General features: G+C 43.9%; 1 long non-coding RNA gene across 1 annotated transcript in view; it reads right to left on the bottom strand.

Moving 5' to 3' along the window:
- Positions 1-13,218: 13,218 nt before the first annotated feature.
- Positions 13,219-17,912, bottom strand: part of LOC146020436 (uncharacterized) — a 32,747-nt gene continuing 28,053 nt past the window's right edge. Inside the window, exon 3 of the long non-coding RNA XR_014450789.1 lies at positions 13,219-13,463. This is a non-coding gene — a long non-coding RNA (uncharacterized LOC146020436). The remainder of the gene's footprint in view (positions 13,464-17,912) is intronic.

Genomic DNA, 17,912 nt, shown 5'->3' with positions numbered 1-17,912 from the left:
CTGCCACTCCCTGTAATGGAGGTCGACCTCACCAGTCCTCTGCTGCCTCTCCCACTGGCTCCTCTTGCCTGGCTGCTGCCACTGCTCCCTCTGCCACTGGCCCCTCTTCCTCTGGTCACACTGCCACTGCTCCCTCTGCCACTGGCCCCTCTGACACTCCTCACTCTGCCACCAACACCTCTTCCTCTTCTCACACTGCCACTGCTCCTCTCCATGCTCCTTACTTCCTATCAAAGAGTGAAATGGCGCCAATGCCCCTTTATATAGGGGGTGTGATGCATAATGGAGGGGACCTAGGTGGGCCAATAGATTAGGGGGTTATTTGGCATGTGGAGACAGTCTTGTAAATCGCACTCCGGTTGGTCTAAAATTCGCACATGACCGGCGGAAGAAATCACACTTTTTAGTGACATAATTTCGCATCAATTCGCTGCAAATCGCACTACAGTAGGAGCAAGTTTCATCTTTGCTTCTTTGGCCATGGCTAGCCATGGCTATTCTATTGTTCTCAGCTGCAATACGTATTGTATTGCAGCTGAGAACAATAGAATAGCCATGGCTAGCCATGGCTAGCCATGACCAAAGGAGCAAAGATGAAACTTGCTCCTACTGTACATAGCACTTTTTAGCCTCTAATGCGCATCCCATTAAATATGCGAATTATGACTAAAAAATGCGATTTCTGAAAGTGCGAAGAGCGGCGATGTGGAGTGCGAAAAATTCCATAGAATGTCACCCGTGGTTCAAAAAGGTCAACAAGGCCTTTAAAAAACATTGGCTGATATTAAAAATGGATTCCGCCTTTAAATCCATTGCAAGCAATCCCCCTGATAGGGGCAAAAAGAGGGAAAAATTTGAAGGATCTGCTATTTCGTCCAGACATGAGGCCCGTCAGCTGGTAAAGGCAGCTGGTAATGGGCTGCTTTAAATGTCCGCAGTGCACAAAATGCAGGGCAATGCTGACGGGAGGATCCTTTTGCTACCCACATTCTGGGTGTAAGATCTGGTTACAACATCATTTGGTATGCACCATGGATCATGTGGTGTTTATACTGAAATGCCCATGTGGGCTCGCCTATGTGGGCAAAACAATTCGAACATTCCGCGAAAGGATGAACCAGCATCAGTCCTCAATAAGGCTTGCTTATGCTACCTCTGCTACTGATAAACCAGATGCAGCACATTTTTTGAAAATAAAACTTCAAGTGTCCTCTATGATGTATATGATCATCGACTGGGTGGAGTGGGGGGGTGACAGGTCTCATTTTATTGAGGAAAGAGGCTAGGTGGATACAGAGATTAGATACAATTGCCCCAAAAGGATTGAACGAGTATAATTCTCTGAGTGTTTTTCTATGAAGATAACAGTATCTGTGGGAACATCTATTCTCCATGATTCTCATGGGGATTGGTTGTCTCTAGATATTTGTAGTAAGTGAATGAAAGCGCCTGTTTATTGATTTTTTTTTTTTTATAGAAACATTTAAAAATGTCAATTTTTTTTACTGTTTTTAATTGGGTAATATATGTCTATGTTTGTATTGTGTCACTTTGTGATGTGGGCCTTATATTCCTAGAGGGAATGTATATTATATTGACTAGAGTCTAGATAATGAGTGTTATTTAGCATATGATCATATTGTGCTTTGTATTAGTGAATTAAGCTATTGCGCATTTTGAATGGCTAAATATAGTTTCAATATAGGTGCACGGGTGACAGGACAGTAATAGGAACTATTAATATGGCTTATTTGTGTCCCACGGAGGATCTGCCGGGTGAATGTGATGTGAGCTGGCACTTCCGGTTGGCTACATGTACATTAACCTGGGTACGCAGACTCGATAGTGGTACTTCCGGCCAATGACATTCAGACCGGTCAGCGTTGTACACACTGGGCTGAGATGGCTGTATTGAAGGTGTTGCCATTCTGGGCATATAAGGCTCCCATTATAATCATGTAGTTGTACATGAGGAGGGCAGGAGAGGGGGTCTTGAAAAAGGTCTTGCTTACCCACTATCATAGGGGGAGGGGCCCTAAACTGCACACCCTGGACATATGAGGTGCTACCTGCTGAGACCTGTAGTGCAGCAAGCAGGAGGAGGAGTTTGCAGGTGCACACTAAATATAAATGCTAGACCTTTTAATATCATTGCTATATTGCATTTCTGAGGTTATTAGCATAATGATGGCCATTATTATCAGGTTGTCCACCGCGTCCAGGTTACCTCAATAGGACAAGTCCCTAACACCACTCTGAGACAGGTCCAGGGCACAGGGCCCCCCAGGCCATTCCATTAGTGTGAAATTGAAGTGATAGTAAAAGGGATAGGGGAAATTATATGTGATAAGACTTACCTAGGTAAGAGGAATAATAAATGTGGAGGGTGCTACATATATACTAAACAAACTAAAGGGGTGATGGAAAGTATACGATATGATGCCATGGAGCAGCCCAGCAACTGCAGCCCAAAGAGCCCTGCGCCCCAAACACAGTCCCACAGATGACACGCAGACCGGTCAGCGTTGTACACACTGGGCTGAGATGGCTGTATTGAAGGTAAGCGGCTGTAATAAGCAATGATGGCGCAGGGGCATTATGTATATAGCTCTTATTGCTGTGAAACGCACAAAGCACTTTATATGTTTCTATGTTCATATGATTATGTATGATGGCGATTGTTAGTGTATGCACTTCCGGACTGAGGAAGTGGGTGTTGCCATTCTGGGCATATAAGGCTCCCATTATAATCATGTAGTTGTCCATGAGGAGGGCAGGAGAGGGAGTCTTGAAAAAGGTTTTGCTTACCAACTATCATGTAAGGAAAGTTATACTCTTGTGGTATGTATTAAAAACTTTTTGCAAGCAAGAAAAGAAGACCGGTGAGTGTGTATATATATATATATATATATATATATATATATATATATATATATATATATCCAAATGAAGTCACTCCGGGTCTCATATAAACAAAAGTGTGGTTTACAGGCACCAGTAAACCACACTTTTGTTTATATGAGACCCGGAGTGAGGTGCTTCATTTGGACTTCTACATGTGGTCAGTGACAAACGCTGACTATTGGACGAGCACCCGGGCAAGTTTACTTGGTTCTGTACAGGCAGTGCCGGATCCCGTGGAAAAATATATATATATAGGTACTTATGTATTATCTGGGCTCCCATGTTAAATGCACCCCATTTTTTCATACCCCTACTATCCAACTACGCATGGAGTTGAATTTATATAGTGTGGCGAGCGCAGCGAGCCACCGTGCCCAAATCGTGGTGAGCGGACGCGGTCCTCATAAGAAAAACGGGAGCCCAGATATTACATAAGTACATATATATATATATATATATATATATATATATACAGGGCTATTTTTCTGCAGGCTCCAGCAGGAACTGTGGCCCTTATTCTACTTCACTCTTTCTGACAAAATATTTCTTATATGGACAAAACCATGTGCACTGCAGGTGAGGCAGGTGTTACTTCTGCAGAGATAATTAGATTTGGGTGTGGTTTTACACCTGCCTCACCTGCAGTGCACATGGTTTTGTCCATCTAAGAAATATTTTGTCAGAAAGAGTGAACTAGAATAATGGCCACAGTTCCTGCTGGAGCCTGCAGAAAAATAGCCCTGTATATATATATATATATATATATATATATATATATATATATATATATATATATATATATATATATATATATATATATATATATATATATATGACAACAGTTTAGGTGCGCTGACACCTGCTGTAGTTCATTAATCACCAAGCTTGGTGTACTCCACAGTTCTTAAATTGCACTTGTCCTTGTACTGGACCGCTGCCCCCTTCTTGATGTCCCAAACTCCACGGGACCCACGGCAAACACTACAAGAAAGTCGAGATACCTTCTACACCAAGCCTGTCGCAGTTCGGGGACACTACACCCCAAAACACACGCCCCACAGAGTTGACACCCCCAACAGAATCGGCAGGTATATCACAAGTCCTGCAGATCTTGAGCACCATGCCGACAAGGCGGGACCTTGACCTGCTTGAACAGAGACTCCGTGACACTGTCCGTTCGGAAATTGCCGGTATTCAGTCAGAGGTAACCCAGATCGGTTCCCGTATAACTTCCATGGAGGAATTCACCTCGGACTCTGCAACTGCACATAACAATCTCCGAGCAGCAGTCATACGACAGGCGGTTGAACTACAACATGTGCACGAGCGTCTGGATGACCTGGACAACAGGGGGCGTCGTAATAACTTGCGGATCAGGGGTATCCCTGAGGAAATCCTTCCACAGAATCTCATAGACTACCTCACCGGGGTTTTCAATGAACTCTTGGGACAGGACCCTCACACCCAAGTTGAGTTTGATAGAGCACACCGCGCATTGAAACCGAGAGGAGCCCCTACAGACCGTCCAAGAGATGTAATTTGCCGCCTACATTATTTTACCCAGAAGGAAGATATCCTCCGAAGGACTCGTCAGAGCGAGTACATTGATCGGGGGGACCACCGAATCCAGATCTTCCAAGACCTGTCATGGGCCACCCTCCAAAAACGGAGAGCTCTACGTCCCTTGACGTCCGAACTCCGCAAACTGGGATTGAAATACAGATGGGGCTTTCCCTTCAGCCTGCAAGTGACTCACAACGGCAAACTCCATACTTTCAGGGGTTCTGAGGACCTGACGGCTTTCTGCCGGGCATTAAATGTCCCCACAGTTGCCCTTCCAGAATGGCAGGAGTCCTTGGTGTGCTCTATCCCACCGGAACTTGCACATCCTAACAATGACTGGCAGCTGGTACAGCGAAACCCCAGGCCACCATTGGAGCAACGGGCTCCTGGAGTTGCTACTCCCAAATGATGACCCATCACCTTGCTTCACCTTGGGACCACGTTGACGGTTTGAGGGCCATCTCCTACTCCCGCATCTCGACTTGAGTGTTTTTCTTTTTTTCTTTGTTTGAAGATAAAACGATATACAGTATGGACTTAAATTTCGGCCTACCCATTTTAGCGTTGGGACTTGTTACATTTTTTGGTGAGTTGAAGTGTTTAACAAGAAGGAATTAATGTTTGGTCTTTTCTCGTTACGGTTTTATGCAATTTTTCTCCTCTTTTTGGTTGTTTTGGCCAGCCGCTGGCACTGACCCCCAGTGCCCCCACGTCGCCATGTTTTTCTTGGACCCGGACATGCTCCTCATGGCCGGACTCCCAAGCGGCGGCAGTGTGCTGTTTACTTATTTTCTGATGTTACTTTTAAGTAAGCTGTACAATTTGAAACTGTTTTTGAAAGTGTTCTTTGAGGTTGTTTTTCTACTCTCTTTTTCCTCCTTCCCTTTCCCTACTCCTATCCCTCACCCTAGTGCGGTTGGTGCCCTCCTCCAGAGCTTGTTTCTAGCTTCCTTCCCAATAGATGATGGCGGCTAATATGAAGCCCACCGCTATTAGACTGGTCTCATATAATGTTAAGGGCCTAAACCTTCCAGAAAAACGATCTAGGGTACTTAGAGACCTGTATGCTTTTAAAGCCGATGTTGCATTTCTCCAGGAGACCCACTTTAGGTCTGATGCTGCGCCAACTCTCACAGATCGCAACTTCCCGACTGCTTTCTATAATAACAATACAAAAAGCAAGTCTTTGGGAGTTGCTATCCTACTGTCTAGGCGACTACCTTTTAAGGATGTGACCTCGGTAGCTCTGGAGGAGGGCAGAACATTGTTGGTTAAATGTAGACTTTTTGACCAGTCCTATACATTCGCAAATTTTTATGTGCCAAATCAAATGCAGTCCTCCTATCTTTCTATAGCTCTGGACCGGATTGCCCCGCTGGTCGAGGGCATTCTGGTTGTAGGGGGAGATCTGAACTGGCCACTCCAACCGGAGACTGACACCTCAGGGCCCATGGGTAGACCTTCCACCGCTTCCCATCGTAAGGTCAGAAGAACCTTACATGATCACCAATTGGTGGATACATGGCGGCTCCAACACCCGGTGGATAGAAATTACACATTCTACTCCCGACCACACAATATGTATTCTAGATTGGATTATTTTTTACTTCCCCATAGGTATCTCCATTTGATTCAAGCTACTGACATAGGCCTGACTACTTGGTCGGATCACGCCCCTATATTTCTGACCCTTGACACGTCCATCACCAATATTAAGCAGTGTACATGGCGTTTGAATGAACATCTCCTCGCTGACACTAGATGCAAAGCGCAACTAACCACAGCAATTACTGAGTATTTTATAGATAATGAGACACCAGAGGTGTCTAGAATTACGATATGGGAAGCCCATAAATGCGTGATTCGTGGTAAACTCATTCAGTTGGGCACAATGCTAAAGCGAGAAAGGCTGGGTAAAAAGCTGACCTTGCTCCAGCGACTGCGAACTCTGGAGACAGCGCATAAATCTACCCCTTCCCCTCAAACATTGTTAGAACTTGCTGAGGTGAGGTCGGCGCTTAATGCCTTATTATTTGAAGATGTTAAGAAGGATTACAAATTGTGTAGGAACCGTTACTATCAGTGGGGCAATAAACCGGGGAGGCTTTTGGCGAGAGCACTGCGGTCTCAGAGGGCTACGTTATATATCGACACAATAAGAGACTCAGATGGGACCAGACGTACTCTCACACGGGACATAGCTGGGGCATTTCATTCCTATTACACTAAATTATACAACCTTAACAATGCTGGGGACCTGCCTTCCTCCCATGTTCTTGTGGAGCGATATCTCCGTGATGCGGGTCTCCCTCGACTGTCGGAGGAAGACGAAGCCCGATTGGAATCCCCTTTTTCTCTCTTGGAGCTAGAGACGGCTCTAAGGGATACCCCGTCTGGGAAAAGCCCGGGCCCCGACGGCTTCACTGTTTCCTATTATAAGTCTTTTAAAGATATACTCTTACCTAAGTTGCTGATGGCATTTAACGCAGTAGCAGCTGATCAAGGTTTTACCCCCCAATCTTTAGAAGCACATATAACGGTTATACCCAAAGAGAATAAAGACCCAAGCCAATGTGCCAGCTACCGTCCAATTTCCCTCTTGAATGCTGATATCAAATTGTTTGCAAAATTAATAGCCAATAGACTTAAGGTGGTATTGCCTAACCTGATACACTCTGACCAGGTGGGTTTCGTGCCTGGGAGGGAGGCGCGAGACAATACGACTAAAGCCATTGACTTGATATATTTGGCTTCTACTAAGAACATCCCAATGGTTATGTTGTCTACCGATGCTGAGAAAGCATTCGACAGAATTAGTTGGATGTTTATGGAAGGGGTCTTAAGACACATAGGGTTGGGCCCGGTCTGTCAACAACGTATCATGGCACTCTATAGATTCCCCACGGCTCGGATTAGAATTAACGGGGCCCTTTCGGAACCGATCCAAATTAGTAACGGAACCAGGCAGGGGTGCCCCCTCTCCCCTCTAATATTCGTACTGTGTATGGAGGCCCTAGCATGTACCATTAGACTTAACCCAAATATCACCGGTTTAAAAGTAAAGGAAATTGACTATAAACTAGCTTTGTTCGCCGACGATTTGTTGGCGGTACTGACTAACCCGATTATTTCTATCCCCAACCTCATGGCAGAATTTCAGACATTTGGTTCCCTCTCAAATTTTAAAATAAACATGACCAAATCTGTGGCACTAAACGTATCATCCCCACCTGACAGTTTGGAAATACTCAAACAGTCCTTCCCCTTTACCTGGCACCCTACTAGTATTAGATACCTTGGCGTCACGTTGTCCTCTGACCTGTCCCGTCTCTATGATAATTTTAAACGTTTGTTACTTACACTTCGCACTGAACTTAGAAGTTGGCTGAATAAACGCCTCTCCTGGCTGGGCAGAATTAGTGTGGTTAAAATGAATGTCCTCCCTAGAGTCCTATATCTTCTGCAAACATTACCTATTCACATCCCAAAGGCTTGGTTTCGTGATCTACATAACGAGGTTAGAGCATTTATCTGGGGTAGCAAAAGACCACGATTCCAACACGCAATACTTTTCAGACGAAAGCATATGGGAGGACTTCAGTTACCAGACTTTTCAGTGTACTATGATGCTATTATATTAGGCAGGGTTTTGGAGTGGACGTGGTCAGCTGATACTAAACAATGGGTCCTCCTAGAAAGTGAATTTTTTCCCACGTCTATAGAATTTTACCCCTGGCAGTTTAAAGTTCGGGTCATACCGCACCCCACAATAGGTCCCACTGTAGCTTGTTGGAACAGACTCAGGAAATTTTCCTGTGTCTCATCACAACTCTCTCCCCTTACCCCATTGTTTGATAACCCTGGTTTTCCCCCCGGAGTTGCCAACTCAATATTTGATACTTGGAAACGACAAGGGGTACAGCGGGTGGGCCAGCTGATGGATGGGAATAAGGTGATGTCCTTCTCTGCCCTACAGGACAAGTGGGGGTTACCTTCATCGGAGCTCTGGAGATACCTCCAACTCAAACATTATGCGCAGGGGAGGGAGGTGCGTGTGGCTGCCAGCAGAACTTTGACGCCCTTTGAGAATATGTGTCTCGCACCATTACGCCCGACGCATTTCTTGTCAAGGGGCTATGGACTCCCGATAGAACACAAGTACAATACACTGCCTGCTTATGCCCAGGAGCAGGGACCTTTCTATTGATTTAGATGTAGAGACTTGGACAAAAATGTTCCAGGCCACATTTGTTAGCTCCTTCAGCTACTCTGTAATTGAAACTCAGTTTAAAGTTCTCTCTCGTTGGTATAGATGCCCCCTCACAATAGCGAAAATGTTCCCTGGCACATCTAACATGTGCTGGCGATGTAACGAGGAGATTGGTTCTCCTCTTCATATCTGGTGGGAATGTAGACTGCTTCGCCCTTTTTGGGATCAAGTTATGTCACTTACTAAGTCTATTGTGGGTAAAGAAATCCCTACGACTCCCGCGTTCTGGTTACTTAATTTGTACCCCGGATCGGTGAGTTCCTATAAAAAATCCCTACTGAAATTTTTAAATGGTGGCGCAAAAGCGGTCATACCAGTACGCTGGCGTTCCACATCCCCTCCCACGATTAAAGAATGGTTTACTCGTATAGATTTGTATATGTCCATGGAGGACATGAGAGTGCCCCCTGAACGTACTCAGGAGTTTACAGCAATATGGTTCCCGTGGATGGAGTTTAAGTCTTCACAGGTCTTTTTAGCCAATAACTAATTGGCAGTCTAAAAAACTTTTGTGGACCCCAGCCGCACTCCCCCCCCCCTATCTTCCTTCCCTAACTACTATCCCCCCCTTTCTTTCTGTCTTTTATCTTTTCAGCTTTTTTATGTGTTATGTGCTCCAGAGGCGTGATATGTGTACAATTCAAATTATTCAGACTTAGTCGATCTGTCAGGATATAATATTTTATTATCTTGTCCTTATGACATATGATCTGTACTTTCTGGCTTGTTGATTACATTGCCATTGGATGCTATAATTTTATAACAATTGTTTAAAAAACCAATAAACATATATTTAAAAAAAAAAAAAAACACTACAAGAAAGTAAGCAGGGGCGCCTAATAGTGTATTATCTTTTTTATTTTTAAAAATAACTTTCTTTAAAAAGCATTATCTGTAAAATGTGCGTACCACACAATTCATCAGCTGTGGGCTGATAACCACATGATTTAACAAGTTTCCACACTGGCAAAAGACACCGTCACGATCACCGGCCTCACTACAGGCAATAGACTCAGGCGTCCCTCCTGGACTTCTCGTAAGCTGCTGTCCCCGGCGTCCGGCACACACATGGCTTCAGCTCGCGGCAACTCTCCCTGCCACAGAGGGTTCAGATTGCGTCTGTGAAACCCCGCCCCAAACGAGTTTCGTCACTCGACTTCGTCAGTGGGGTTGGTCCCACAGACGCTCGCCAGCCCTTTTATCGGCAGATTATTCTGAATTTGCATATTGTTAATACATGTCACAGAGCATTAGTATCTCCGTCTATAACCAAGCGGTCCATCCATAGAGTGTTTGCATGTCATTTTTATGTTAATTTTTATGTTAGTAATTCAAGTTCTTATTATATCTAATCAGAGGGTTACATATCTGTTACGTTAGGCTATGGGGAACTGACTCTCCCACACTATATGGTAGTCTCAATTAAGCAACTACTCCTTCACCTGCGCACCGTTTAGCATGGACGGAGGAACTTTACAGCAATTTCACACAAGGTATATTTCATAGACAATCTTTTGACAGAGAGTCTTCTCCTGCATTAGAACTAGCAAGCTTACAGCTCGATGTAGAAAGATATAGACAGGGTAGATGGAAAGACGGCAAAAGCTGACAATATTATGCATGTTACTCAAATGGAGACATGCCCATTCTTTTATATTACAATATGATGTTTTCACTGAATATCTGACACATTTCAATACATTCTTATCAGATTTCTCCAAGGTTTTTACTCATATACACACATATAAGTGACATAGAAAGAGACAGCTACTTATGGAAGCAATATTTTATATCGGGCACAGTCACATTTCTTTCACTATAGTAAGCTATGATAATAACGGCATATGTACTCAGTTCTATTTCATCGGTATGTTTTAGTATATTCCTTCTCAGATATCTTCTATAAAGGGGCTGATCTCATAATTTTCATTAAGTCCGTTAGGGATGATGGTGTCTAAGGTGATGATCCAAAATGTTTCACATTTTGTCAAACATTTGTCTCTATCCCCACCTCTTTTGTCAATTGGAACATGTTCTATACCACTGAACATAAGCAGATTTAGATCACTTCCATGATGTTGTGCCAAGTGTCGTGGGACACTGTGGTTGGTGACCTTGTTCTTAATATTTTACAAGTGCTCGAGAATGCGTATTTTCAGGGCTCTTTTTGTTTTGCCTATATACTGGAGGCCACAAGGACACTCCAGCATATATACAATGTAAGTTGAATTGCAATTAATCAGATTCTTTATCTTAAATTATTTTCTTCTTTTGCTATCTGAAAACATTTTCACTCCCTTCTGCATTCTCGGGCACTCTTTACAATGACTACAGGGGAAGGAACCCACCATTCCCCCGAACATTTTATTCTTGGGTTTGTTTGTTTTTTCAAATATATGTTTATTGAATTTTACAATATAGACTTCCATTACATACATTTTACAAAGGGTATAAAGGGGGGGAAATATACATATCCAACAGCTTTTCGATACCATTGTTTTGATGTTATTAGCCTTTTTAAAGTTTATATCAGGTTTCTCTGACAAATGATCCTTAAGGATAGGGTCTAGTTTTAACACGTACCAGTGTCTATTTAGTAATTTTTTAATATCTCTTTCCCCGTCATTATACTTGGTAATGAACGAGCAAAATTCATTACCCATCTGAACTTCCCTATCCTTGTATTGCAATAGTGATGTTCTATCTCTTTGCCTTAGCTTTCATCTGTGCATTACTGACAATATCCTCGGATAGCCCTTTTCTGCAAACCTTTTAGAGAACACCCCAGCTTGTTCATCAAATTTGGACAGATTGCTACAATTCCTCCTCAGGCGGGTATATTGGGAGAATGGGATATTCATTTTCCAACGATCCAGATGACAGCTATTATATTTGAGGTAGCTGTTACTGTCAACTTTTTTTAAATGGGTATAAGTTTCAATCTCTCTAGTCTCTTTGAATTTTTCTGTGGAAATAACCAAATCTAGGAACTCTATTTGAGATTTGCTGATAGTGTGGGTGAATGAGATGTTGTATTAACAATAACGAACACAACCTGATGAATTGTGTGGTACGCACTTTTTACAGATAATGCTTTTTAAAGATAGGCGCCCCTGCTTACTCTCTCTCTCTCTCTCTCTCTCTCTCTCTCTCTCTCTCTCTCTCTCTCTCTCTCTCTCTATATATATATATATATACATACACACACATACATCTGCAACAGGGGGGCGCACAGTTACCAACACACTAATCATCTAGGGAACTGGTTAACATAAGCTATGCACTATAGGTTAAAACAGGGTGCATGAGAAAATGTGACCCTGCTTTAACCTATAGTGCATAGCTTATGTTAACCAGTTCCTTAGATGATTAGTGACAGGTGTGTTGGTAACTGCTCACCTATAAAAGCATAGTCTGCTGTGAGCTTTAGACCAGATAGCATGCCTGGAATCAAACATTGATGTGATAGCTATGTGTATTGTAGCCATTTTGAGCAATAGTGTTAGGACCTGCAGAAAAGTGGGGTCCCGTGAAGGGGGCTGCAGGCTTAAATGCATTGATTAATTCATGAACCAAATCTCCACTATTTATTATCAGTTAATTTAGTGTGTGTAGAGCCCCTACAATGTCTGTTTAAACAATGTGGTCACAAGCCATAGGGCACCCCAAAACTAGGAAAGGTGAGTGCCGATGTTTAGTTTATATATGTGTATATATATCTCCAACAAACAAGAAAGGGCACTCAGGGACTTCAATCAGCAGTGGAAAGTAAGACCAATTATTCCATGATAGTCGTCAACGTTTCGGGGGCCGGACCCCCGTCGTCAGGCAAACGTGTAGCGGTCAGAAAAAATGGGGTGTCAGTTACCGAGGTAACTGTAGGGGCGCCTGTATGAGTGGCTTCTGCTAGCGGCTGTCAAAAAAAGGGGGTGTCAATCCCTATGGAAAATATACAGAAAAAAGGTGGTAGACTGCGCTCATTGATGACAGACTGAGGAATTAAAATTGTAATTTTTAATTATACAAAATAGCATGCTGTAGTAAACATATAAAAATACAAGGTACAAAGTACACAATATAAAAGAAGGGGAAGGGGGAGGGCAGGAATAATTGAAAATAGCTGCGTCCACTGTTAGAGTGATATCACCTTAGTCCAGTGGGTAACCGTTGAAATGAGGAGCGAATAGATGTATCAAAAAACCGCCGCGGCCAGCTTTTTTGATACATCTATTCGCTCCTCATTTCAACGGTTACCCACTGGACTGTGGACTCTAACTAAGGTGATATCACTCTAACAGTGGACGCAGCTATTTTCAATTATTCCTGCCCTCCCCCTTCCCCTTCTTTTATATTGTGTACTTTGTACCTTGTATTTTTATATGTTTACTACAGCATGCTATTTTGTATAATTAAAAATTACAATTTTAATTCCTCAGTCTGTCATCAATGAGCGCAGTCTACCACCTTTTTTCTGTAAACGTGTAGCGGTGCCATATTTATAGTTCTTTATGAACTTTTTTCAAGTGTACAAAGTGTGATAACAATAAAACATTCCTTTTATAGAAGAATCACCCAGTGTGAGCGCGGCAGGCCGGGGTGGGACCACTCACCCGTCCGGTTGTGTCGCTGAAATAGGACGTCACCACGCTATGCGTGGTGTCTAAGGAGACGTGTGCAACCATCACCATGGGGATAAAGCCACATACAGGTTTAGCGGCTGGCGAATCTGAAATAATGAATACATGCAATCATGAACATGCAACATCTAAATAACATATAAACAATAAATGTATATGAGCTAAATGTAGATAATGCGTAAATATAGTGATTTCTAGCTACAGCCATGGGTAACCACAGGTTGCCATGGCCACGGGTTAGCTACTTTGCTAATATGGTAATGTATACCCTGCTGCAAGTGTGCTAGACTTGACAAGCCGGCGTGAACAGACTGGGGCAGATAACTATGCCTGCTACCAATATAATGTGTGGGCATATGTGTCTGTAATGTAACGCCCTACGAACATTGCATCCCTTGTGTGTGGGATTGTCTTATAGGTAAATTCAACTTAACAGGCCTACATGCAGACTGTATCTCTCTCTGCTGTAACATCCACATGCTTTTGAACTCTACTGGGTAAATTTGCAACCAAGTGTCTTCACTGCAGAACATTGCATGTGTGTGGGATTGTCTTATAGGTAAAATAAACCAAATATCTGATCTTTGTAAATCACAACAGTACCTTGCTGGGGGTAGTGAGGCATATATTTTTTATTCTAAATGAGATATAGTATCCTGGAATGCCAGAACTGTTTGTGTAAGCCACTTTTATTGCTCTGTATAGCATGGGGTGGGGACTGAGGGTGTAGATTCCAATTATTGGAAATTGGGAACCATGCATTGTTAGAGTATTTTAGTTCTCATTGCATACGGCTGTGGCCCTGTATTGAAGTGGGCCATTTTAAAGTGGGAAAACGGAGTCATAACTACAAGCGTTATACCTGCGTTACACCGAAGGTTAACTGAAGGCAAACTACTACAAATCAACAAAAACACACATGGACTGCATTGATACCTCAAGAGTATGTAATTCATCTCCAATATGCTCTCTTCATTTCTGTGTTATGCAAACTCTTGTATGATTTGAAAAGTTCTGATGTAATGAATTGATTGCAATTGTTATTACTTGTTTGGGGAAGTTGTTCAACATAGTTTAGTGTTGCATTCTGCCTGATGTCTACTCAAACACAGTACAAATTATCTCCTTTGACCATTTGGCCATTAGTGTTCAGGTGTAGCCTGGCCTGAACAGACGCACTATATCCTTAGAATTAGTGACCTGCAGCTGTGTTGTAACTGATGAAGTGTTTTTTGAACAGTAAAAAAGAAAAAACAGACATTGTACAACATCATCAAACCGGTAATTTCAACTTTAGACTTGAATTTTGTACTGTCTAAACATGGCTAGGAATAACAGATGCACAGGCAACATTTTTAAAACTATGTGTGCAAACGCTAGCAATGTATGTAAAGAAAAGCATAAATGCTACTTTAATACAAAACATTGAAGAAAAAAACTGAGGCCCTTTGGGTGACCATAGAAATGGGGGAGAAGGACATTATTCGTACTGGGGTAATCTATAGGCCACCAGGCATGGGGCAGGATTTGGACAGGAGCCTATTGCTTGATGTCACTAAAATGGCTTTAAAGGGAGAAGTCATAATCATGGGAGACTTTAATCTACCTGATGTGAATTGGGAGGAGTCTCTTGCAAGATCAACTACAAGTGGCAAATTTCTAAATTCCCTACAGGGAGCATCTCTCAAACAATTGGTGAGGGAGCCTACTCGCAAAGTTTCAATATTAGATTTAATACTCACAAATGGTGACAGGATATCGGACATATATGTGGGTGAGAACCTAGGATCCAGTAATCATCAAGCAGTATGGTTTAGTATCAAGGCAGTGTCCAACTTCAGTCACACAAAAACTAAGGTGTTGGATTTTAGGAAGGCTGACTTTGCAAAAATGGGGATATGTTTAAGCGATTCATTAGCGGATTGGAGGAACTTGAAAGGAGTGCAGGAAAGGTGGAAAAAAATATAAAAATGTGCAATACTAAAGGCAACAGACCTTTGTATCAAAAGGGTTAAGAAAAGTACCAGGAAAAGGAAGCCAGTGTGCTTTTACAGGTATCAAATGGTGTAAAAGCAAAAAAGATGGCCTTTAGGACATACAAGCAGACTCAAAATAATAATGACAAAGAAGTGTATCTTTCCAGACTCAAGAAGGCTAAGAAAGTGATCAGGCGTGCCAAGGCATAAGCTGAGGAGAAAATGGCTCAGTCAGTAGATAAAGGAAACAAAACTTTTTTTAAGTATATAAGTGAAAGAAGAAAATCAAATGGAGGAATAATAAGACTGCGGACAGACACTGAGAATTTGGTGGAGGGAGACAAGGCAATTGCAGATCATCTAAATAATTACTTTTGCACCGTATTCACTAGAAGGAGAACCACAGTTAAGTTGCAAGGACAGTCATAAAAATAAGGTAGATGGAACTACATTTACTAGGGAGAAAGTCCTAAAAGAACTTTCAAGACTGAAAGTGGATAAATAAATGGGGCCAGATGGAGTGCATCCAAGGATACTAAAAGAACTAAAAGATGTGTTGGTAGCGCCATTAACAGATTTATTCAACCAGTCACTAGATATAGGTGCAGTTCCAGAGGACTGGAGAAGAGCAAATGTAGTTCCACTGCACAAAAGCAGAAGCAAAGAAGAAGCAAGTAACTACAGACCAGTGAGCCTTACATCAGTAATAGGGAAATTGATGGAAACACTATTAAAAGAAAGAATAGTGGAATATCTTAAATTAAACAATTTACAGGATCCAAAACAGCATGGTTTTACTGCAGAGAGATCATGCAAAACAAGTCTCATTGACTTTTTTGACTCCGTGACCAAAATACTAGATGAAGGGGGGGCTGTAGATGTGGCATATCTAGACTTTAGTAAGGCATTTGACCAGGGGCTGGCTGGCAACTTTTAGCCTAGGGGGCAAGTCCAGAGCACTGGCCCATAGCCCCCCCCCCCCCAACTTTCTGGAAGACGGAACGCTTGCGCGCGCCGGAGGCGCGCAGAAAAATTAGACTTGTGGCCTAACATAAGGGGGCGTGGCCTATTCCATGATTGTATTGTGTACCTGCAGATTGCACATTGTGATGCTAATTACACATTATGCCGCACACCTTGATGCCCATTACACTCTATAATGTGATGGCAATTACCCAATGATCCCCACACTGTAATGCCCATTACGCCCCATAACATGATGCCCATTGCACTGCACAATGTGATGTCCACAGTGCCAGATTTGCCCCCACAGTGCCAGATATTCTGCCACAGTGCCAAATACACATATGCCCCCACAGTGCCAGAGACACATATGCCCCCACAGTGCCAGATATGCCCCCACAGTGCCAGAGACACATATGCCCCCACAGTGGCAGAGACACATATGCCCCCACAGTGCCAGAGACACATATGCCCCCACAGTGCCAGATATTCCCCCACAGTGCCAGAGACACATATGCCCCCACAGTACCAGATATGCCCCAACAGTGCCAGAGACACATATGCCCCCACAGTGCCAGAGACACATATGCCCCCACAGTGCCAGATATGCCCCCACAGTGCCAGATATTCTCCCACAGTGCCAGAGACACATATGCCCCCACAGTGCCAGATACACATATGCCCCCACAATGCCAGATATTCCCCCACAGTGCCAAATATACACATGCCCCCACAGTGCCAGATATTCTGCCACAGTGCCAAATACACATATGCCCCCACAGTACCAGATATGCCCCACAGTGCCAGAGACACATATGCCCCCACAGTGCCAGAGACACATATGCCCCCACAGTGCCAGAGACACATATGCCCCCACAGTGCCAGAGACACATATGCCCCCACAGTGCCAGAGACACATATGCCCCCACAGTACCAGATATGCCCCACAGTGCCAGAGACACATATGCCCCCACAGTGCCAGAGACACATATGCCCCCACAGTGCCAGATATGCCCCCACAGTGCCAGATATTCTCCCACAGTGCCAGAGACACATATGCCCCCACAGTGCCATATATGCCCCCACAGTGCCAGATACACATATGCCCCCACAATGCCAGATATTCCCCCACAGTGCCAAATATACACATGCCCCCACAGTGCCAGAAACACATATACCCCAGTGCCAGAATTTGCAACTCACCATTGTTGCTGTTTCAACTATATCTGCTGCTGATGCTGCTGCTGGGGGAGGGGGGGCGGGGGAGAGCGCAGTTCATGCCCCTCCTGCCCACACCCTGCAGCCCCAGTCCGGTGCAGGCCGCGCACCTCCTCCAGCTCTCCTGCGCTGGCCGCTGCTTCCAGAATCCAGAACACGGCCGCGGCTACAGGAAAATGGCCGCCGGCCTCCTGCACAAAGGATATGTCCTCAGTGCAGGCGGCCGGCGGCCATTTTCCTGTGGCCGCGGCCGTGTTCTGGAAGACGCGGCCAGCGCAGGAGAACTGGAGGAAGTGCGCCGCGCGGCCCGCAGCAGGTGGCTGGGTAAGCGGCCCGGGGGGCACATGGCACCCTGCCCCCCGGCCCAGCCCGCCCCTGCAT

Source organism: Crinia signifera, chromosome 7 (genome assembly GCF_055691185.1).
Source record: "Crinia signifera chromosome 7, ASM5569118v1, whole genome shotgun sequence".
NCBI classification, from domain to species: domain Eukaryota; kingdom Metazoa; phylum Chordata; class Amphibia; order Anura; family Myobatrachidae; genus Crinia; species Crinia signifera.
The sequence above is the reverse complement of the archived record's forward strand: the minus strand, read 5'-3'. Positions and strand labels throughout refer to the sequence as shown.